The 22,593-nt window shown below is 43.4% G+C and overlaps 10 non-coding genes across 10 annotated transcripts; 8 read left to right on the plus strand and 2 right to left on the minus strand.

Annotated features, from left to right (window-relative positions):
* Window positions 1-213: 213 nt before the first annotated feature.
* On the plus strand, window positions 214-295 carry trnal-gag (transfer RNA leucine (anticodon GAG)). Its single transcript has one exon. It is a non-coding gene; the product is annotated as a tRNA-Leu (tRNA).
* A 6,283-nt stretch (window positions 296-6,578) lies between these two features.
* Window positions 6,579-6,660, plus strand: trnal-aag (transfer RNA leucine (anticodon AAG)). Its single transcript has one exon. It is a non-coding gene; the product is annotated as a tRNA-Leu (tRNA).
* A 1,347-nt stretch (window positions 6,661-8,007) lies between these two features.
* trnaq-uug (transfer RNA glutamine (anticodon UUG)) lies at window positions 8,008-8,079 on the plus strand. Its single transcript has one exon. It is a non-coding gene; the product is annotated as a tRNA-Gln (tRNA).
* A 665-nt stretch (window positions 8,080-8,744) lies between these two features.
* Window positions 8,745-8,816, plus strand: trnaa-ugc (transfer RNA alanine (anticodon UGC)). The gene has a single exon. It is a non-coding gene; the product is annotated as a tRNA-Ala (tRNA).
* Window positions 8,817-10,360: 1,544 nt separating this feature from the next.
* trnaa-ugc (transfer RNA alanine (anticodon UGC)) lies at window positions 10,361-10,432 on the minus strand. The gene has a single exon. It is a non-coding gene; the product is annotated as a tRNA-Ala (tRNA).
* A 151-nt stretch (window positions 10,433-10,583) lies between these two features.
* trnal-aag (transfer RNA leucine (anticodon AAG)) lies at window positions 10,584-10,665 on the plus strand. The gene has a single exon. It is a non-coding gene; the product is annotated as a tRNA-Leu (tRNA).
* Window positions 10,666-12,067: 1,402 nt separating this feature from the next.
* Window positions 12,068-12,139, plus strand: trnaq-uug (transfer RNA glutamine (anticodon UUG)). The gene has a single exon. It is a non-coding gene; the product is annotated as a tRNA-Gln (tRNA).
* Window positions 12,140-12,372: 233 nt separating this feature from the next.
* On the plus strand, window positions 12,373-12,445 carry trnat-cgu (transfer RNA threonine (anticodon CGU)). Its single transcript has one exon. It is a non-coding gene; the product is annotated as a tRNA-Thr (tRNA).
* A 1,682-nt stretch (window positions 12,446-14,127) lies between these two features.
* trnas-uga (transfer RNA serine (anticodon UGA)) lies at window positions 14,128-14,209 on the plus strand. Its single transcript has one exon. It is a non-coding gene; the product is annotated as a tRNA-Ser (tRNA).
* Window positions 14,210-14,640: 431 nt separating this feature from the next.
* On the minus strand, window positions 14,641-14,713 carry trnat-ugu (transfer RNA threonine (anticodon UGU)). Its single transcript has one exon. It is a non-coding gene; the product is annotated as a tRNA-Thr (tRNA).
* Between the last annotated feature and the right edge of the window lie 7,880 nt (window positions 14,714-22,593).

Here is a 22,593-nt window from a genome sequence, read left to right on the forward strand (position 1 = left end):
AGAGCAGCTGAAGGCTCTGGTCCCCACCTACTCACTTAATGCTGTTTACATGATCTAATAATCAACAATGCCAAAGGAATATGACAAAGTGTGATAAAATTTTAATAAAGCATTGGCTTTTTCCTTGCAAAGGTTTTTTTTCCCAATAACATTTACAGCATACCGTTAGTTACGGTGCCTGGATTGTCACAATGTGGAGAGCTGATACTTGCAGGTAGTGTGGCCGAGTGGTCTAAGGTGCTGGATTGAGGCTCCAGTCTATCTGGAGGCGTGGGTTCGAATCCCACCACTGCCTTTGCAAATATTACATAGCTGGAAGCCAAGCAATGTGGTCTCTTACAGCTGTGTCATTTGGGCTGAACTTGGTGAAGTAACTAGAATCATCCATCAATCACCTTGCTGAGATTGTTCCTTGTTAACCTGAGGTTCAACGATGGTGAAACCTTCCTTTCCAGCACTTTGGAGTAGAAAATCAACAAATAATTGCTATAGTTAATCGTGATCTCTAATTGTCGTTATCATTTTGGCCATAATCGTGCAGCTAAAAGAGATTTTATCAAACCAGATTGGGCAAGTAACCTTTCTGCTAACTTCTTGTAAAAAAAGCAACTAACACAACTCAAAGAAAGCTACTGCGATGGCTGGGAATCGAACCCAGGTCAACTGCTTGGAAGGTAGCTATGCTCACCACTATACCACCATCACTGGGAAAACAATGTTCACTTCAAATCTTGTAATACATCTGGGCATTGAGACTGGAAGTCCCTCCAGGGGGTCCTGTGTTATCACATTCACAAGAATGGGAAGTGCGTGTGTATGTGTGCTAGCTCCCTTTGATAGCTCAGTTGGTAGAGCGGAGGACTATAGAGGCATAAAGCTGAAATCTTGGGTCACTGGTTCAAAGGAGCTCTCTTTCCAGAGTTTCCCTTCAGGATCAATAAAGTATTTCCAATTCTGATGTAGAGATGGACGGACGACCCAAAAGCATAATACTTCTTGCCGAGACATAACATGAAACAAAAAAGAGGTGGGGTAGATATGAGCGCAGAAATCCTTTTACGACAGGCTTCACGTGATATTCATGAAACGTTAGTATCAAGCCAATCAGAGCGTAAGAATGATCGTACTTGATAAATGCAGCGGCTGGAAAGCGACTTGATTTTGCCACTAAGAAGTGATAGTATAGTGTGATGATTAGCCTCGCGCGTGACACTCTTCCATCATATTCCATAAATAACCAGATTATTCAATCCATTCCTCTACTTATATGCAAAGTAGTCTCATCCAGGACCTAAAGCACCCTAAGCGAGAATCATAAACCTAGACCAATGAACCAGGAGAGTCATGTCCTGCTCATTGTTCCTCATATCTTTTCACAGTTTTTTTCTATTGCGTGCAGTTGAAGCAGGATATGAAAATGCCAACATGCTGTACTACAATTGTGCTGGCTCCTAATCTGGGTTAATTTAACATAAACTGGATTTAAAGTACAGATTTGGTTGGAACAGCACCTTGCTTCAGGGCTCATCCGGAGTTGAACCCTGGACCTCTCGCACCCGAAGCTAGAATCATACCCCTAGACCAACGAGCCACGTAAGCATAGCTTATTAGCACTTTCCCATCAAGTAAATGTGACCAGTCAGTGACTCGAAAGCCACCGTTAAGAAGTTTGTTTGGCATGTAGTGTTTTTATGGCTCCACTGCCAGATTGAGCTTTCTGATTATATTGGACTAAAGACTACTTTTGAAGCAAAACATTTTACCACATTGGAACTTGAATTTTTTGGTCAAAGTGACAGCAGATAAGCCTAGTTTTCCACCATCTATTGGACGACAGACTACTTTTGTCAAATTAGAATTTAATATTGGTAAAAAAGAATGCAGTTTGAAAGAGGAAATGCAGCTTGGATTTGTCACTGACTTGAAAGACTATGGTCAGGTAGATTGGCATGGGGTCTTTTCATGGCTCCACTGCCCGACTCAGCTTAACAATCTCATTTGACAACAGGAAGAATTTGATACAAAATATTTACCAAAACAAGACTTGATTTTGTCAGTAAAAAGTGAAAGTATAATATAACGCTCTCCACATGACACACACAGGGACTGTGACTAACATTACATTTGTTAATATCACCAGACATAAGGCCAGTTGGGTTATCTTTGGGCTGCTCTATGGTCTTCTGCAGAAGGATAAGTCCCAGAGTTGTCTCACTCCAGGTTATTTTAAACAACAATCGTCCCTGGATGGACTTGAACCACCATCCTTTTGGTTAACAGTCGACTGCGCTGACCTATGGCGCCACAGAGACTGCGCCTGTCTGGTTTTATGAGCGGGAGCTCGATCTGTTAAGTGTACAATGTGACACTGGTGGTTCGAAATTGGAACGCACCATAAAAGGACGTTATTACTTGCATTAAACCGTCATAAACACGCTCAAGTCATACATCGTTAGAACTTAAAGTCTCATGATTCCATCGAGCCCACACACAAGCAATAAGTGACTCACAACGGTTATAATCATGTTCTGAAGTAAAGCAAGACAGACAGATTTAAGTATAAAATGAATCTGCATCCATACCTGTCTGCTTGTGTCTTTAATCACAGCGGTGAAAGATCGCCGAAAACGTTGTTTTCCTCCTTCGTAAACATGTCAAACTATTAGAATATCCAAGCCTTGTAATCCATAATTATCTGGTCCCCTCACAATCTTGTAGTTTCTGGCCAAGTTTCGACGCAAGAAATCTAGATAGTGCATCATTTCTCGGTTTTGATCGCGTGTAACTTTTTCCCTGTGCGCGCTAGGAATCATGCCGAGACATCATTGTAATCTGTGGTGCCAGCACGTCCGAGCATGATTCTATCAAGAGATACACTCAAACTAAGCCAATCATATCGTACAGCTCCCATTGGGCCCACGTGGGAAAGAATGACAGTAGAAGCCACCAATTAGAACATAAGGGCATAAAACTGGCATCCCTGTATAGCCAGTAAAGAGACGAGTTGAATGGTACCAGACATGGCCAACAAAAACCTATCCCTGAGTTCACTCCAACTGTCTGAAAGCCAAAAATATGGCCTTCTTATAGCATTTCAACATTTCATCAAATTATGATTACTTATTCCTATAAATCTATGTATCTACTTATTTTAGGCATGTGTGTGAGTGATGTGGATGTGTTTTTGTATTTCAGAAGTTATGTATTTAGCACTTTTTGGGCTTTTTTAGAAATAAGAAATTAGACAAACGCACAGACATCTGTAGAAAAACATTCATATAAATCCATTTTATAAGCAATTTTCTTCTGGATTTTTTCTGTTCTAAGTTGAGACATGTTGCTAGGGTACTATTTGTATATAGCATTGTAATATGCTTACAGTAGTGATTTTTATTAATTTTTTAGATGATTTACTTGGACGGAAATAGAAATTCTGTGTTCTAACCTCTGTAGCTCTGTGCAATAAGCCTAGTGTCACAATGCCACTAGAAACAACAAGCTGAGAGTGTTAGCTTCACAATGAACTCAGGGTCATCCCAGAGGCCAAAGCATGTGGAAACTGCAGCATGTTTTAGGGGGTAAAAATTTAGGCGAGAAAATCATATATTTTCCAGTGGGCTTCAGCATTTGCTTTATGGCTTTTTGAGGTTGTGCTGCACATGTCTGCTTATTAGATTATCAGCTATTTCCCTGTTACTCAGATTTGGGGAAGCTGACTCATGTGGAAATGTAGAAGCTGGACGTGCATTGTATTGTTCTTACATGTCAATTGGATTCTGACTTTCAATTCAATATTTGGCATCCAAGAAAGTTTCAGAACTGATGATGTATCAGTCATTGTGCTGGTGGTTTCTTGGTCACAGCAACAAGCTTGATCATTGACAGACAGTTGCACGCCACGTATCACAGAACTGTTGGGTGGGGCCTTATATGTTTGCTTGTATTACATCAAGTGACCTGCATACCAATGACTGCAAGATTAGGCTCGTTCGAGATGAGCCAGGTCTGCGCAGAATCGATCACCGCGATCGGCGCCCTTGCATGCCGGTAGATTTGTGTCCGACTTGATCCCGACTTGCTCTGACGTCATGCACACGTGGCAACGAAATCTCACGAGAGCAAGGCGGCCGCAGTTCTGAGACGCAGGCGGCGCAGTTGCTTTTCACCGACTGCAAGAGCCAGGCGGACCCAGAGCATGCTGGAAACGCCGGCTTCTCAGCTGATTTAACACCTGATAGGTTTTCAACATGATGACGTTTTATATAAACTTTTTATCGTTTTTGAATCGGAGGGATTTTACTGCTATTTGTCTGATTTAAAGACCTATTCTGTCCAGAACAGATGTTGCGTGACTGATAGTTAAGTTTAGAAGTCAGAGAGACTAATCTGATCAGATCACTGATCTCTCCATCTGTTGTTCATTAAAATCAGCAACAGATCTCATGTAGAGCACTTTGACAGCTACTCTGTCATAATTAAAACAACTGGAGACTGTGTACAAGCTGATATGTGGGTCTGATTATATTTTCTTAAATCGGAATCGCACCACAGTGTTTCATCACTTCCTGTCCCGCCTGAAGGAGCTGGAATCGGCTGGAAACTGTCCGACTTTACCGCAGCTTTCTGTCACCGCCCCCGCTGCTGCCGCCTCTCTCGTCCCCTTTACAGGCGAGGCGCAGTTCATCTCGAACGAGCCTATTATATGTACATGGCTTGCAGAACTGTACCTTCTAATAGACATACCACTTGGTTATCTTTGTGCTGCTCTATGGTCTTCTGCAGAAGTGTAAAGACCAGATTTGTCTCTCTCCATGTTATTTAAGCAACAAACGTCCCTGGGTGGACTTGAACCACCATCCTTTCGTTAACAGCCTACTGCGCTGACCTATTGCGCCACAGAGACTGCGCCTGTCTGAGGTTTATGAGCGTTAGCTCGATCTTTAAGCCACAAGCATTTGCTTTATGGCTGTCTGTTAAAACATGAACAGAGACAACTTCTCTTTGTTGAAGCATTATTACAATCAAGCATCAGATATACATGGGGGGGGCTCTGCTATGGCTGTGGTAATAAAAGAATACATAACATTGTAAAGGCTACCATACACAAGGCATAGGAATCATATATGCTAGTAAATAATAACAATAAACCCAATATCTATTACATTATCTTAATGAGCAAGGACATTTAACAATGGCCATTATATCGAATCAGGCAGGTATAAGCAAGCTAACAGGTGTACCTAGGTAACAAGTGAAGAACACAAACAAGCTAACTTTTAAATTTGCCAGAACTACAGACCAATACAACAACAGGCTTAATGAACTGACAACATCAGTTCTAGGACTTACAGTTCTAAAAGACGCACACACAATCTCAGCTGGTTATCCTCCGGACAACTAGTCTCTTGCTCTTTTCTCTCACAATCACACCTGATATACGACTTTTAGTACAAAACTAAAGTAACAAGCCAATTTGTAAAATGTAAGGAGTAGAAAGTGCAAATTGTAGTAGACTGCCTCAGTCTGTGGATCCTTATGGGGAATTGATTGATTTGATATACTGCCTTATTTGTACCATAACAGAGATCTAATATTGTATTAAACCAGGTTGGGCAAGTAACCTTTCTGGTTACTTCTTGACAAATAGAGTAAGTAACATCACTCAACGAAAACTACTGCAAAGGCTGGGAATCAAACCCAGGTCAAGTGCTTGGAAGGCAGTTACCTAAAGCACCCTAAGTAAGTAAAAGGATTAATAAGATAAGTCTAAGTCAATCTCAGAAATAGTTTTTAAAAAACTGAAAATCTTCAGGGGATGTAGCCAGTGGTAGAGCTCATGCTTTACATGTATGAGGACCTGGCATCTCCAGCAGGTATTATGGTAGAGTCTTTAAAAGAGCTGCAGAGATATTACCTCCTGTGGTAATCTGACTGGTAGGGTTATAGAACGTAGTGGTAGACTAAGACCTCCTGTCACACAAACTAAGCGGTGTGCTCTTTCTTTTAAACCTCAGACTATCAGACAGCGCAACAAGCACTTAAATGCACATGTTTTACAGTCTCTATTTTACTGTATTTATGCACTTAAACTGTAGTATGTTTATAGTATTATGCTCCAGTTTTTTAGAGGTGTTACAGCAGGTATGAGCACTGTAGTTTCCATTTTTATAGATGAAATAACTGGACATGCTATTAGGTTTACTCTTCAGCAGATGAAACCTTACATCCCAGACACTTGCTTTGCTAAACATCCACAGACTGGAAATAGACTTAGTGCTGATACAAATGATGAGATTTAGCAGAGGATGGTTTCAATCCATCGACCTCTGGGTTATGGGCCCAGCACGCTTCCGCTGCGCCACTCTGCTTTGCTGTTTGGGCTCAAGGGATGGAAAATTCTGTGATTCACATTTTGAGGGAAGGTGGCAACAAAGGTTCCAACAGCTTATGGGTGGCAAAGTTTAACATTTTGTAGACCTTGCAACTTGCGTATCACTCTGCTCAGCCTCCCTGGTCTACTCCAAGGTGGTGGAAAGTAAGCTTCAGCCAATCCTCCGCCAAGTTACCTGTTATTTGCAGGTAGTGTGGCCTAGTGGTCTAAGGCGCTGGATTAAGACTCCAGTCTCTCTGGAGGCGTGGGTTCCAATCCCACCACTGCCATTTGCATCTATTACATAGCTGGAAGCCACCAAGGTGATGTCTTGCAGCTGTGTCGTTTGGGCTGAACTAGGAAAAGTAACTAGAATCATCCATCAATCACCTTGCTGAGATTGTTTCCTTGTCAACCTGAGGTTAAACAATTGGTGAAACCTACCTTTCCAGCACTTTGGAGTAGAAAATCAAAAAATAATTGTGATAATTAATCGTGATCTCCATATTGATCAAAATAATCGTGATTATCACTTTGGCCATAATCGTGCAGCCCAAAGAGATCTAATGTTTTCAAACCAGGTTGGGCAAGTAACCTTTCTGCTGACTTCTTGTAAAAAAAGTAAGTAGCAGCACTCAAAGAAAGCTACTGCGATGGCGGAAATCAAACTCAGGTCAACTGGTTGGAAGGCAGCTATGCTCACCACTATACCACCATCACTGGACAATACAATGTTCACTTCAAATCTTGTAATACATCTGGGCATTGAGACTGTGAAGTGCGCTCTATCACTGAGCTACACCCCTGATGAGTCAGAATTCCCTCCAGGGGGTCCTGTGTTATCACATTAACAAGAATGGAAGTGCTTTCATAAACATTGTTGACCTTTAATAGCTCAGTTGGTAGAAGCAGTGTCTTCCAGAGTTTCCCTTCACGGATCAATCAAGTATTTCTGATTCTGATGTAGAGATGGACAGACGACCCAAAGCATAATACTTCTTGCCGAGACATAACAAAAAACAACAAGAAGGCTCATTTAAAGGTTTTATTGCTTACTTAGCCATATAATTGTAACATCATTTATTAATATAACATTAAAATATCACATGTTAGTCATATTTTTATGAATTAATTTATTAAAAAAACTATTAAAGAAGATAAGATAAACAAGATAAAGATAGGATGGCTGAGCGTTCCAAGGCTCTGCGTTCAGGTCGTAGTCTCCACTGTGGGCTTGGTTCAAATCCCACTTCTTACATGAATTGTTTCCTTCTAGAACTAATTTCAGAGACATGTTATTGGGAAGCTTGAATTCAGCTATTCTCTACATTATAGTGGATATTAATTGACGCAAGATACTGAATTGAAAGTACAGCCGCACCTTTTGTGAGCATCTGCATTATCAACCCATGTAAAGTTACCATGTGTACACAGTAGACCTATCTACTGCTGTATTCATTGTTTGTGGCAAGAGCTTTAAAACCTATTCTTGACTTGCCTTGTTCCACATCCTGTGTGAACGCTTAGCTTACTAAATGACTTAAGTTAGCCAGTAATTGTTGTGTGCCTTCAATAGCATAAGTGTTAATATTATGAAAGAAGCTGCCTGGCAAACCAATGTTGCCTTTCACAACAGTGGTTCCATGGTGAAATGGTAAGCCCTCTGGACTTTGAATCCAGTGATCCGAGTTCAAGTCTCGGTGGAACCGGGTTTTAAGCCAGAGCACTGGTGAAATTAAAAAATCAACCTCTACTCCTTCCACATCTAGGCTAACGGGTAAAATCAACTGTTTCAGTCGAACAGTATCAACTGAAACAGTATGTTGGTGGTGGCATGTTGAGCTGTGACCTGTACTTCATGTTAACTTAAAAGAGCTCCAAATTTAGACTTAGTTGAACATATAGAAGATATTTCCACAATGTTGACCCAAATGTCAGTCTATTTCCCATTTAGTAAGCACATGTCTGGATACAGATGGACATTTTGGACAGAAACATTGGTGGATTTTGATTCCCACCTAACCGTAGCAGTAGTTTTAGTTTTTGCTGTGGAGAGGTGAATGTTTGTCTTTTAAGTTACATACAGTATGTTTTGCACATGCAATATCCATCCAAATTTGATGTGACAAGTCTCTTCACTGCTATTTTGTAATTAATAAATTAATACTAATTTATTCTATTGATTGGATGAACTATAATTTACCTAAAGATAGAGAAATAAATCAGACGTTACTCAACAGTTACTCACTACTTGAGTAGTTTTTTCATCAAGCACTTTTTTACTCTTACTCAAGTAATTATTCGCTTGGCACAAACTGGCCAAATGTGTGATATTGAAGGCACACAAATATCACAACAGATCAATGACCATTCAGGGGATGTAGCTCAGTGGTAGAGCGCATGCTTTGCATGTATGAGGCCCCGGGTTCAATCCCCGGCATCTCCAACAGGTGTTGTTGTCCTGACTGTAAAAGAGCTAGAAGCCCAGTAATGGTGGTATAGTGGTGACATAGCCCAGCCATTGCAGTAGCTTTCTTTGAGTGATGTTACTATTTGACTTTGATTTATACAATAGCAGTGCAAGCATTTTGCCGTGGTTTGATTTCCAGCCACCACCAGGTTTTTAAGCCATATACAACATTAACATTACATATTCCACCCAGGTTTCTTCTCTTATTCCGTGATCTCACAAAAAAGTCAAAAAAATCAGAAAATCTTCAGGTCAGTTCAGTGATAGAGCACATTTTGAGTGTCAATGCCCAGATTTCATCGTCGTTATCATTTTGGCCGCACTCCACAAACATTCATTGTTATGTAGATGATACTCAATTATATCTATCGATCAAGCCGGATGAAACTACTCAGTTAGCTAAACTTCAAATGTGCCTTCAGGATATTAAAACCTGGATGAGCTGTAATTTTCTAATGTTAAACTCAGATAAAACTTAAGTTATTGTTCTGGGGCCCAAGCACCTCCGTGACGCATTATCCAAAGAGATAGTTACTCTGGATGGCATCACCCTGGCCTCCAGCACCACTGTGAGGAATCTTTTCACCTACGTGATATTGCAAAAATTAACATTTGTATAGATATAACATGTATTATGTTCCAGATGTATCATTGTTACGACAGGTATCAGCACTGTAGTTTCCATTTTAAACTTGACATGCCATTAACTTTACTTTTCAGCAGGTGGAAACCTTACATCCCAGACACTTGCAGCAACAGATGCTTTGCTAAACATCCAAAGACTGGAAATAGACTTAGTGCTGATACAAATGATGAGATTTAGCAGAGGATGGTTTCAATCCATCGACCTCTGGGTTATGGGCCCAGCACGCTTCCGCTGCGCCACTCTGCTCTGCTGTTTGGGCTCAAGGGATGGAAAATTCTGTGACTCACATTTTGAGGGAAGGTGGCAACAAAGGTTCCAACAGCTTACGGGTGGCAAAGTTAAACATTTTGTAGACCTTGCAAATTGCGTATCACTTTGCTCAGCCTCCCTGGTCTACTCCAAGGCGGTGGAAAGGAAGCTTCAGCCAATCCTCCTCCAAAATGCCCCTTATGTTTTTAGTTACTTCACAAATACATAAAAGTTCAGCACAAATGATGAAGTTGCATTCCAGCAATGCAACCTTTGCAAATGGCAGTGGTGGGATTTGAACCCACGCCTCCAGAGAGACTGAAGCCTTTATCCAGCACCTTAGACCACTCGGCCACACTACTTGCATGCAACCAGTCTCTTTATTTCAGAGTCTTCCAGAGACAATATGATATACAGTTTTAAATTGCAAGGTAACTGTCCAAGACCAAAGACTTCACTGAAATACCTCAAGTGATAAAAACAGTTTGTCAACTATACCACCCTCATTAGGCAATGCACTGTTTACTGCCAATCTTGCCATTAAGACTGACGTTTGCATTAATTACCATGAACTCAAGGAGATTGCTTTTCTCTTTCAGAATAAGGGCTTTTGAAGCACACTTATTGGAGATGCCGGGGATTGAACCCAGGCCCTCATACATGCAAAGCATGCGCTCTACCACTGAGCTACATCGCCTTAATGTGTTCATTGAATAACAGAAGAAACATAGGTAAAATATGTAATATTTATGTTGCAAAACATGGCGGTGATGGAGCAGATTTACAGCTATAGACTTTGCAAATCAGTGGCACACCTTTGCCGCCATCAAAGCCGCCATTTGCTTGCAGGTAGTGTGGCCGAGCGGTCTAAGGCGCTGGATTAAGGCTCCAGTCTCTCCTGAGGCGTGGGTTCAAATCCCACCACTGCCTATTACATAGCTGGAAGCCAACCAAGGTGATGTCTTGCAGCTGTGTCATTTGGGCTGAACTTGGTGAAGTAACTACAATCATCCATCAATCACCTTGCTGAGATTGTTCCTTGCTAACCTGAGGTTCAACAATTGGTGAAACCTTCCTTTCCAGCACTTTGGAGTAGAAAATCAACAAATAATTGTGATAATTAAACGTGATCTCAATATTGATCAAAATCGTGATTCGTGATTATCACTTTGGCCATAATCGTGCAGCCCAAAGAGATCTAATGTTTTATCAAACCAGGTTGGGCAAGTCACCTTTCTGCTGACTTCTTGTTAAATAAAGCAAGCAACATCACTCAGAGAAAGCTGCGGCGATGGCTGGGAAACGAACCTAGGTCAACTGTTTGGAAGGCAGCTATGCTCACCACTATACCACCATCGCCATTCTATAGAATGTTCACTTCAAATCTTGTAATACATCTGGGCATTGAGACTGTGAAGTGCGCTCTATCACTGAGCTAAAGCCCTTGATGATTCCGAAATTCCCTCCAGGGGGTCCTGTGTTATCACATTAACAAGAATGGGAAGTGCGTTCAAAACCATTGTTGACCTTTAATAGCTCAGTTGGTAGAGCAGAGGCCTGTAGAGGCACAAATCCAAAATCCTTAGCTTACTGGCGCAAAGAAGCAGTCTCTTCAAGAGTTTCCCTTCACGGATCAATCAAGTATTTCTGATTCTGATGGACAGACAACCCAAAAGCATAATACTTCTTGCTGAGACATAACAAAAAAAAACAAGAAGGGCTCATTTAAAGGTTTTATTGCTTACTTAGCCATATAATTGTAACATTATTTATTAATATAACATTAAAAATAATCCCATGTTAGTCATATTTTTTATGTTTTAATTTATTAAAAAAACTATTAAAGAAGATAAGGATAAACAAGATAAAGATAGGATGGCTGAGCGTTCCAAGGCTCTGCGTTCAGGTTGTAGTCTCCACTGGGGGCTTGGGTTCAAATCCCACTTCTTACATGAATTGTTTCCTTCTAGAACTAATTTCAGAGACATGGTATTGGGAAGCTTGAATTCAGCTATTCTCTACATTGTAGTGGACATTAATTTGCGCTAAGATACTGAATTGAAAGTACAGCCGCACCTTTTGTGAGCATCTGCATTATCAACCCATGTAAAGTTACCATGTGTACACAGTAGACCTATCTACTGCTGTATTCATTGTTTGTGGCAAGAGCTTTAAAACATATTCTTGACTTGCCTTGTTCCACATCCTGTGTGAACGCTTAGCTTACTAAATGACTTAAGTTAGCCTGTAATTGTTGTGTGCCTTGAATAGCATAAGTGTTAATATTATGGAAGAAGCTGCATGGCAAACCAATGTTGCCTTTCAGAACAGTGGTTCAATGGTGTAATGGTGAGCACTCTGGACTTTGAATCCAGTGATCCGAGTTCAAGTCTCGGTGGAACCTGGTTTTAAGCCAGAGCACTGGTGAAATAAAACAATCAACCTCTACACTGTCCACATCTAGGCTAACGGGTTCTTGGCTGTTTGACTGAAAACAGTATGTTGGTGGTGGCTGGTTGAACTGTGACCTGTACTTCATTTTAACCTAAAGGAGCTCCAAATTTAGACTTATTTGAACATATTAAAGATATTTTCACTAGGTCATTATATTTTTGCAAGACAGACTTAGCTGCAGGAGGCGCTGTAGCTTAGTGGTTAAAGCGCCTGTCTCGTAAACAGGAGATCCTGGGTCCAAATCCCAGCAGTGCCTGGTTATCACTTAATAAAGTGTTTCCACATGGTTCGTGATACTTAACATGCAACAAAGATGAAGCCTGATTTTCTAGAGCACTAAAGTGACATGTGATGTTGTTTTGTACCATAACATTACATGTGTCCATGTAAAGCAAATAAAAGCCTTTTGTTGGAGGTGTTGTTGCAACTTTAGTGTGAAGATTATAAAGTTTTTATTATTATGAATTTCAGTCTTACCTTGGAAGCTTAGGGCTCCTGCACACTGCCTGCATGGCGTGAGTGTGTCAGCTGAGGTTAGAATGCCTACCGTATTGATCAATACTGTTAACATGAGAGAAATAAAAACAGACACGCCACACAGCAAACGCTATGTTGACTGTTGAGGAGGACTAAATTAGGACTGTGTTTTAAGCTTCCCATGGCTTTTCATGAGAAATGGCATGATAACAGCTGTTAACAGTGTTGATGGAACATGGCCTGACTGGAGGGAGTGGTTAATGACCTTTGTGATGAGGGGACTTATGGCAAGGAGGTTGGATTTTTCCAGGGCTGTGGGGAAAGGGTCTCTCATCTCTCAAGGTCCTTGCATAGATAGGACTTTGGCTGTTATCGGTATGCCTGCCTGTGAACAGTGAGTCCTGAGGCCTTGACACGTCCAGCTGTCAAGGATACGTCAAGCTGTTTTCATTTGCGGGAGTTTGTAGGGGTCCCCTACTGGAGCTGCTGGACGAAGATGGATGGATGGAAGCAACCCTGTTCATTAGCTCGTTGTATTCTTGCAAGACAGACTTCTCTGTACAAGGCGCTGTAGCTTAGTGGTTAAAGTGCCTGCCTTGTAAACAGGAGATCCTGGATCCAAATCCAAAATGATTTGTGATTCTTAAGAAGTGCAACAAAGTTACCAGTTTCCTGATGTTCCAGAGCAAAAAAGTCACATGTAATATTGTACCATTACATGTGGCTGAAAACAGTCTATGACAGTGGAGTGGAATACTGGCTTAAATAGGTGCAGGTGGGCAGACTGAAGAAGTTGTTGCAATGATTACCTGATGAAACGGGTTTGTTACATTCACACAAAAACACTACATTAATACAGGCTTAAGATGATACATGAAAACTCATGAAATTCAGAGCAATGCTAGTTCATTCATCAGGTTTTGTGGTTCTGTTTATAGAAACTACATCCTGTTATTTCGCGTTATCATACAGTCCGTCATGGCCTGCAACAAATCCGGACCTGGTGGGTGTTGACAGACTGCAGATAACGGATCAGACACAAAGCGGAGTTGATCCGCAGTTGGTGGAAGTATGGCATTTCTGTTGCGTGGCATTTTCTTGGTCTTCGCACACCAGAAACTTTTCTGACGTGGCAATGTTGCTGCTAGCCTTATCTGTACACATGTATGTTTCTCATTGACATGTGATTCAATAACTTGTTAATCGTTAATCTGGACTGGTTTGGAAATGAATCAGATCATCTAAAGGGGGTGGATTAACTACCCACATTACACCTGAAATACCCTCAAGATTTGAATGATCCTTTGGAACTGAAGTGCTTGGGAATCCCCATCAGTCATTCAGATTTGCCCAAAGTACTTGTGAGATAGGCTCTATCTTTGTCTGATTGATGTTACCAACTGTAATGGAGTCTGTCAGGCCTCAGGGGTTCTCCGCTGTAAAAACAGAATATCTTATACAGCTGTGATGACCGAGTGGTTAAGGTGTTGGACTTGAAATCCAATAGGGTCTCCCTGCGCAGGTTCAAACCCTGCTCACAGCGATTTCCAACTACAGAACAAGTAAGAATTTAGTCAGGAAGGAGTCATGGAGGATGATACTTTGAGAAATTACAGTTTATTGGCGGTGCAGATCCTTACGAGTTTGCTCCCTCTCCCTCATCCACAATGACCCGGTGAATCTTCCTTCAGTTGCATATCCCAATACAGTCAACTAATAATAAATGTATTAATTTTTATTACAGCAGCATCAAAGATGTTAAAATTAGGCAGTCAGCACCCAAAGTGCCTTGGCTGGTAAAGGTTTAAAGCATTAAAAAATGGGTCCAATCCATTTCCCTTTTGATATTTATTGCCCCTCAACAGGTCACAACTGGGCAAAATTAAATAATGCTTGTAAAGCACTATGGCAAAAATAAATTACAAATATATACACTCTTTGTAGTGCTGATAACAAAAGTATTAACTGATTATCTGGCACTGCTGGGATTTGGACCCAGGATCTCCTGTTTACAAGACAGGTGCTTTAACCACTAAGCTACAGCGCCTCCTACAGGTTTGCCTGTCATGTAAGATCACAATGAGCTAGTGAACAGGGTTCCAACCATCCATCTTTGTCAAGCAGCTCCAGCAGGGGACCCCAAACTTCCCTTTTCAGAGCGACTGGGTGATCTTGAGGCGTTCCCAGGCCAGGTTGGAGATATAATCCCTCCACCTAGTCCTGGGTCTTACCCAAGACCTACTCCCAGGTGGACGTGCCTGGACCACCTCCCTAGGGAGGCCCCCACGAGGCATCTTGACCTGGTCACCAATTTCTCATTTTTGTATTGCAGCACACCCAGCTGCTAGAGCTTCTCAACGATCTGGAAGAGTGCTGGGCCCTGAAGCGTCCACCCCAGTCTGGTTCAAATGGTGACTGGTCCACCTGGTGGACTGAGCTTCACTGGCTCTAGTCTAATGTTTGTGTTTCTTGTCGTCTCTGCGCATGCGCCAACGTGCATGCAGCCAGTTGTAGTTGCTCCGTCTTCAGTCTTCTTACTTTAACTTTACTTGTCTTTTTTGTTTCTTTTCAACCGTCTTTTTTTTGTTTCTTACGTGTGTGACTTCCAGACACTAAGTCACAACTTTACTACACTCTCCCAAATTATGCGAGTTGGGAGAATTTTGGAAAGCCATGGCACCGTCGCGAAGCAACTTAATGCCCGCTTTGTTTACACTCGGGACCAGCTGATTGCGCTGAAGCCGAACAAGGCGCCGTCTTGGGCGCCCCGGCCCACAGACATCCCCACGGAAATCTGGAGGAGGACACATCGAGGATGCAGAGGTGGAATGAAACGGCGAGGGAAGAGAGAGGGGTCCAGGCAACGAAGGCTTAGAAGAAGGAGTTTTAAGCCGTGTCTCCCCTCTCTCATCATGGGCAATGTGAGGTCACTGGCTAATAAGATGGACGAGCTAACAGCGTTAGTCCGGAGTCAGCGGGAGTACAGGGAGTGTAGTCTAATGTGCTTCACGGAGACTTGGCTACACTCGGACATTCCCGACAACAACGTCTCCATCAACGGCTTTCAGACTGTTCGGGCCGACAGGGACTGCACCGAGAGCGGTAAGCATAAAGGTGGGGGGCTTGCCGTTCTAGTTAACAACAGATGGCGTAATCCCGGTCACATTACGGTTAAACAGCGTATCTGTAGCCCGGACATTGAACTGCTCGCTGTGGGACTCCGGCCATATTATCTGCCACGTGAAATCTCACATGCCATCGCCGTTGCTGTTTACATTCCGCCCTCTGCCAACCCGACGTCGGCGTGTAACGTCACCCACACCGCCATTGCCCAACTCCAGACTCAACACCCGAGTGCCCTCATTGTGATCTCGGGTGACTTCAACCATGTCACCATGACCTCCACACTAACTAACTTCACCCAGTACGTGAGCTGCCATACCAGAGAGGAGAGGACCCTGGACCTGCTGTATGCTAATGTCAGGGACGCATACAGCTCTTCCCCCCTCCCCCCACTGGGCAGATCCGACAACAACCTGGTTCAGATCAACCCCTGCTATGTGCCTCTGGTAAAAAGGCAACCTCTGATCTCAAGGACAGTGAGGAGATGGTCGGAGGAGGCCTATGAGACACTTCAGGGATGTTTTGAGGTGACAGACTGGGATGCACTCTGTGAGCCACATGGAGAGGACATAGATGGGCTGACTGAGTGTATCTCAGATTACATAAACTTCTGTGTGGACTGCACTGTCCCAGCAAGGACTGTTCAGTGTTACCCAAACAACAAACCGTGGGTAACAAAAGGACATCAAGAACATCCTGAATGCTAAGAGGAGGGCTTTCAGAGCTGGGAATAGGGAGGAGGTGAGGGCCATTCAGGGGGACCTGAAGGTGAAGATCAGGGAGGCTAAGGAGAAGTACAGGAGGAAGCTGAAGCGTAAACTCCAGCAGAACAACATGAGGGAGGTCTGGAGCGGAATGAAGACCATCACTGGCTTCAGACCAGCTGGCAGCAGAGGAGTTGAAGGCAGCTTGGACAGGGCAAACAAACTCAATCTGTTCTTTAACAGATTTGATGCTCCTGCTCCTGCCCATCCCCCCATTAACACATCTGCTGTCTCACCTCCAACCCCACTACTTCCCCCTCCCCCCCTCACTGTCCCTTGTCCTCCTCCCAGGAGAGCCCTACCTCCCCCTCCCCCTCCTCTAGCCCTCCGGTTAACACCTCTCTCCAGCCTGACTCCCCCTCCCCTTACCCCACCTGTGACCTCTGTGTGCCTCACTGCTGACCAGGTGAGAAGACAGCTGACCAGACTCCACTCTAATAAGGCTGCAGGCCCTGATGGTATCCATCCTGGGGTGCTCAAAGCCTGTGCCTCTCAACTATGTGGAGTCTTTCACCATGTCTTCAACCTGAGCCTTAGTCTCCAAAGGGTCCCCATGCTGTGGAAGACATCTTGCCTCGTTCCTGTGCCAAAGACGCCACGTCCCAGTGACTCCAAGGACTACAGACCCGTGGCACTGACCTCCCACATTATGAAGACCCTGGAGAGACTGGTTCTGGAACAGCTGCGGCCCATGGTGAGACCTCTCCTGGACCCCCTCCAGTTCGCCTACCAGCCCCGGTTGGGAGTTGAAGACGCCATCATCTTCCTGCTTAACCGCATCTACGCCCACCTGGACAGGCCGGCGAGCACGGTGAGGGTCATGTTTTTTTACCTCTCCAGTGCTTTCAACGCCATTTGGCGGCCCTGCTGGGTGAGAAGCTGACGGCGATGCAGGTGGATCCCCCCCTTGTGTCCTGGATTGTTGACTACCTGACTGGCAGACCACAGTATGTGCGCCTGCAACACTGTGTGTCAGACAGAGTGGTCAGCAACACCGGGGCCCCGCAGGGGACTGTCCTCTCTCCCTTCCTCTTCACCATCTTCACCACAGACTTCAACTAGATTAGATTAGATTAGATTAGATTAGATTCAACTTTATTGTCATTACACAGGTACAGGTACAAGGCAACGAAATGCAGTTTGGGTCTAACCAGAAGTGCAATAGCAGTAAGTGCAGGATATATACAATGGTTCCGTAAGTGCAGGACATGGATATGTAATGAATAAATATAGAAATGAATACTATTATAAACAGAGTATTTACAGATGGGTTTGTCCTATGAATATAAGATATAGATAACAAGTATTACCACACAGAGTCCTGCCATCTTCAGAAGCTTTCTGATGACTCTGCTGTGGTTGGATGTATCAGCGAGGGGGACGAGGCTGAGTACAGAGCTGTGGGGGGGGCGACTTTGTCACATGGAGTGAGCAGAACCATCTCCAGCTCAACGTGACAAAGACCAAGGAGCTGGTGGTGGATCTAAGGAGAGCCAAGGCAGCAGTGAGCCCTGTTTCCATCCAGGGGGTCAGTGTGGACATTGTGGAGGACTACAAATACCTGGGAGTGCACTTAGACAATAAACTGGACTGGGCCAAGAACACTCGAGCCCTCTACAGGAAGGGCCAAAGCCGTCTCTATTTTCTGAGGAGGCTGAGGTCCTTCAACATCTGCAGGACAATGCTGAGGATGTTTTATGAGTCTGTGGTGGCCAGTGCTATCCTCTTTGCTGTTGCATGCTGGGGCAGCAGGCTGAGGGTAGCAGACGCCAACAGACTCAACAAACTGATCCGCAAGGCCAGTGACGTCATGGGGGTGGATCTGGACTCTCTGTTGGTGGTGTCAGAGAGGAGGACGCTGTCCAAACTACATGCCATCTTGGACAATGTCTCGCACCCACTCCATGGCTTGTTGCTCAATCACAGGAGCACTTTCAGTGACAGACTCATTCTCCCAAAATGCACCACAGAGCGCCACAGGAAGTCATTCCCGCCTGTGGCCATCAAACTTTATAACTCCTCGCTCTAAGACACTCAGAGAGGTTGAAACTGGACAATATTATCTGTATTATCTGTTTTGTGCAATAACACTGGCCTGACATGTGTGCAATACTCAACTGCTACTATTATTATTATTATTATTTTACTTTTTACCATTGCAATTCCTAAATTATGTTAATTATGCAAATAATGTATAGTAACATTCTTTTAACTATGTAAATACCATACATGTCCACACTCCTTATATTTCTTTGTTTGTATTTCTACTCTGATATTTATAATATTTGTGCAACTGCAACACAGAGTTTCCCTTCGGGGATCAATAAAGTATTTCTGATTCTGACTCTGAAGGCAGTTAAAACTGTTAACATATGGTCTTCATTATCTTTGTAACGGCCTTTAAGCTTCCCCTGGCAAAATTGTATTGTATTATGTTTATTATGTTTGTATTATATACTTTTATATGTCATTAGTCTTCTGTTTCTTATTTTTGCAATAAAGATGACATGAAAAAACTCACTGCTGAACAGCTTTGTTTTCATAAATCACATGTGTGAGCCTGCTGGCTCTGGGAGGCGGGGCTTAGGCTCCCATTGGATGTTCCTATCACGCTATGAACTCTTGGAAAGGGAACGTGATTGGCTACAACTGGCCTGATTGGCGTGTTGATAGCCAATGAGAGCTGTTTCTAAGATGGCCGCTCAGAGAGATGACGCAGCGTATTGGCGCTCCACAGTGGGAGCGCTTGCTGGACGTCAGGGGCTGTCCCGGGGTGAAAACTAAACCGGAAAGGCTGGGATAGTTTGATTGTGTAGGCAGCAACATGAGGAATACAAACATACCCAGAAACACGGTGCAGGCAGAGGAGACGGAACGAGGTCGGCACGTGAAGTTAGCAGCTAGTTAGCACGGACTCTACAGGACAATACTCCCAACCTGGATGAATTCTTTACATCTGGGGACACTTCCGGACTACAGGAATATTAACAAGCCAGAAAAGGACGGGCGGTGAAGGTTTAGGAGCGCCTACAGGTAGGGAAGCGACATCATTTTCTCCTTCTTTTCTTCAGTAGCATGAGCACTAAGATAATGAATAATGTTCCAGTAAAATGAATGGCTGAACTGCAGAGAATGGACCAATCAGACTGGAGAGGCTGTTCCGTTTCATAATGATAGCCACTGGCCCAGCAGCACGAGGCTTTGAACGCACCTTTGTTCCTTTGATGTTGATCTGGTGTTATGTGCCTTCTGGTTTTTCCCCCTCCAGGGGCCTGGTGCATGAAACCAGATAAGGGAATAAACCGGGATATTCAAGTTATCCTGGATGATTTGAGCTTTGACTCGGTTGCACGAAACCAGGTTAAATTAAACCCAGCCAAGTTACCATGGAGATTTATTCTTTGCGACTAGCCTGGTCCAGAGCGAGGCTAGCTTCACCTCCTAGTTACTTTCCGTATTATATGTAGGGCTGCACGATTATGGCCAAAATGATTATCATGATTATTTTGATCACGATTATTATCACGATTATTTTGTTGATTTTAACCAAAACTAATTTTATTGTCACATAGGGTATTTATAACTGCTTTCACATCTATATTATGCTACATTCTTCTTATGTTGAAGTTGAAAGTTGTATAGACATACAGCTGCAACACATGGAAATGAAAATTATCTGAAATAAATAGCCTAGGATATATATATATATATATATATATATATATATATATATATATATAAGTATCTCTGATTAAGCTTCTTTACTTGTTTTCAACAATAACTGATAAAAAAAAAGCTGGGGAGAGGGGGGGATGCAATGGATGCTACTCAAAGAAACGGCTGACTCATTAGGAATGGATGGGGGGGGTGATGGACGTACTCACAGAGAGACGGCTGACTCATTAGGAATGGATGGGGGGGGGGGTAATGGACGTACTCACAGAGAGACGACTGACTCATTAGGAATGGGTCCAGCTGGTTTCGTCTCACATGCTGTTTCTCTACGAAGACAGGTTTGTCCCTCATATTTAACAATATACAGCTGTGTTAATAACAATTAAAACTGTGGACAAATGTCAGAAGCTTGACACCGCCGCTGTCGCCGCTCTGTCTCTGTTGCTGGGGAGCCTGTGTTAGTGAATGGGGGGGGGGGGGTCTGCACGGAGAGTAAGAGGAGAGAACCAAACACAGCCACGGCTTTAAAGAAGAAATGGGTCATGTAACGCAAAATCACATAAACCATATTGATATAAACAACGTTGCTTTGTTTATGGAGATGCAGCGGATTGACTTAGAGGAAAAATATTACTCACGCCCTAGAGATCTGTGAGCTAACAGACACTAACTAGCACCCTAGAGCTCTGTGAGCTAACAGACACTAACTAGCGCCCTAGAGCTCTGTGAGCTAACCGACACTAACTAGCGCCCTAGAGCCCTGTGAGCTAACAGACACTAACTAGCGCCCTAGAGCCCTGTGAGCTAACTAGCACCCTAGAGCCCTGTGAGCTAACAGACACTAACTAGCACCCTAGAGCCCTGTGAGCTAACAGACACTAACTAGCACCCTAGAGCCCTGTAAGCTAACAGACACTAACTAGCACCCTAGAGATCTGTGAGCTAACAGACTCTAACTAGCACCCTAGAGCCCTGTGAGCTAACAGACTCTAACTAGCACCCTAGAGATCTGTGAGCTAACAGACACTAACTAGTACCCTAGAGCCCTGTAAGCGAACAGACACTAACTAGCACCAACTAGCACTGGTCACTGCTGTTCTCTGAATAACAAAGATGGGACAAAATGTTGCGTTTACTGGTAAACTGGTAAACCTTGAGACCGCCGTATAACGGACTGTTATCTGTGGAGTTTTCCTCCTGTTACTCTGTCCTCTCTGACTATCTCCATCTAGAAACTAAGCTGCGCGGTGCGGGGAACTACTCTGACTGGCTCATGATCAGACAGTGGTTTACGGAGCGGTAGATGGGCTTTTGCCAAAACCCGGGGCGTTCTATGAAATAAATAAAAATTGCTTGATTACGCAAATTTAAACGTGGGAAGCCAAAATCGTGATCACCTCAAACTTGCCCCAAACGGACCCCACTGTATTCCCTTAAAGAAGCGACCAGGCCTGCCTTGTGTTTAAGCATAGTAAAACACAGTCAACTAAAATTCACTCACACCTCCCATTAGTTCTTCTAACCCTTGTATCATTATCTCTGCATGTCTGTCCCCCCCCTCCATGGGTCTACTAAAGGCACCTTCAGCAGACGGCAAGCTGGCGACCAGAGCAGGAAAGAAGGGCAAGAAGGAGGAGGAGGTGGAAGAGGAAGAAGAGGAGTATGTGGTGGAGAAGGTTTTGGACCGCAGAGTGGTGAAGGGAAGAGTAGAGTTTCTGCTGAAATGGAAGGGGTTCTCAAAGTAAGTATGAGTCTATAATATTAATGCTTGGTGTTCTTGGTCCTGAGATATATAATATATATTTACATATTGCAAATAGGTGTCAGCATGGTATCATGCCCTCAAAGTTGAAGGTTTGGTATTATGACACTAGGTTGCAGACCCACAAATAACCTTACAAGATGGCAATAGAAAAAAGGAATAATAGGAATGATAATTAGAGTGAGAATGGATTGTCTAAAAACAAAGTGTGAGGAGATGTTCTTCTGTCTGCACTCACCTTTCCAGTGAGGATAACACATGGGAGCCACAAGACAACCTGGACCTGGACCTTATCACCGAGTACATGCAGAAACACAAGGAGACGGAGGAGAAGAAGAAGAAGGAGGGCAAGAGGAAAGGTGTCAGGGAGGAGGAGGTGAGTGAAAGAAAGAGGGTACTCCAGACTGAAGAGTCCCAGAAATCTAATCTCAATATTAATGAATGCACACAGAGGGTTTCACAAATGTCGTTTAGGATTTATATATCATACCGTAATTCCTCAAAGAAAAAACTGGTAGTCAATTAAACTGCGGCCCTCCGATAGTGGTCGGGGGGGTAACACGGATAAATAAATCAATCAATATCAATCCAAACTTTATTAAC

This window comes from Etheostoma spectabile, unplaced genomic scaffold (assembly GCF_008692095.1).
Source record: "Etheostoma spectabile isolate EspeVRDwgs_2016 unplaced genomic scaffold, UIUC_Espe_1.0 scaffold00002014, whole genome shotgun sequence".
NCBI classification, from domain to species: Eukaryota; Metazoa; Chordata; class Actinopteri; order Perciformes; family Percidae; genus Etheostoma; species Etheostoma spectabile.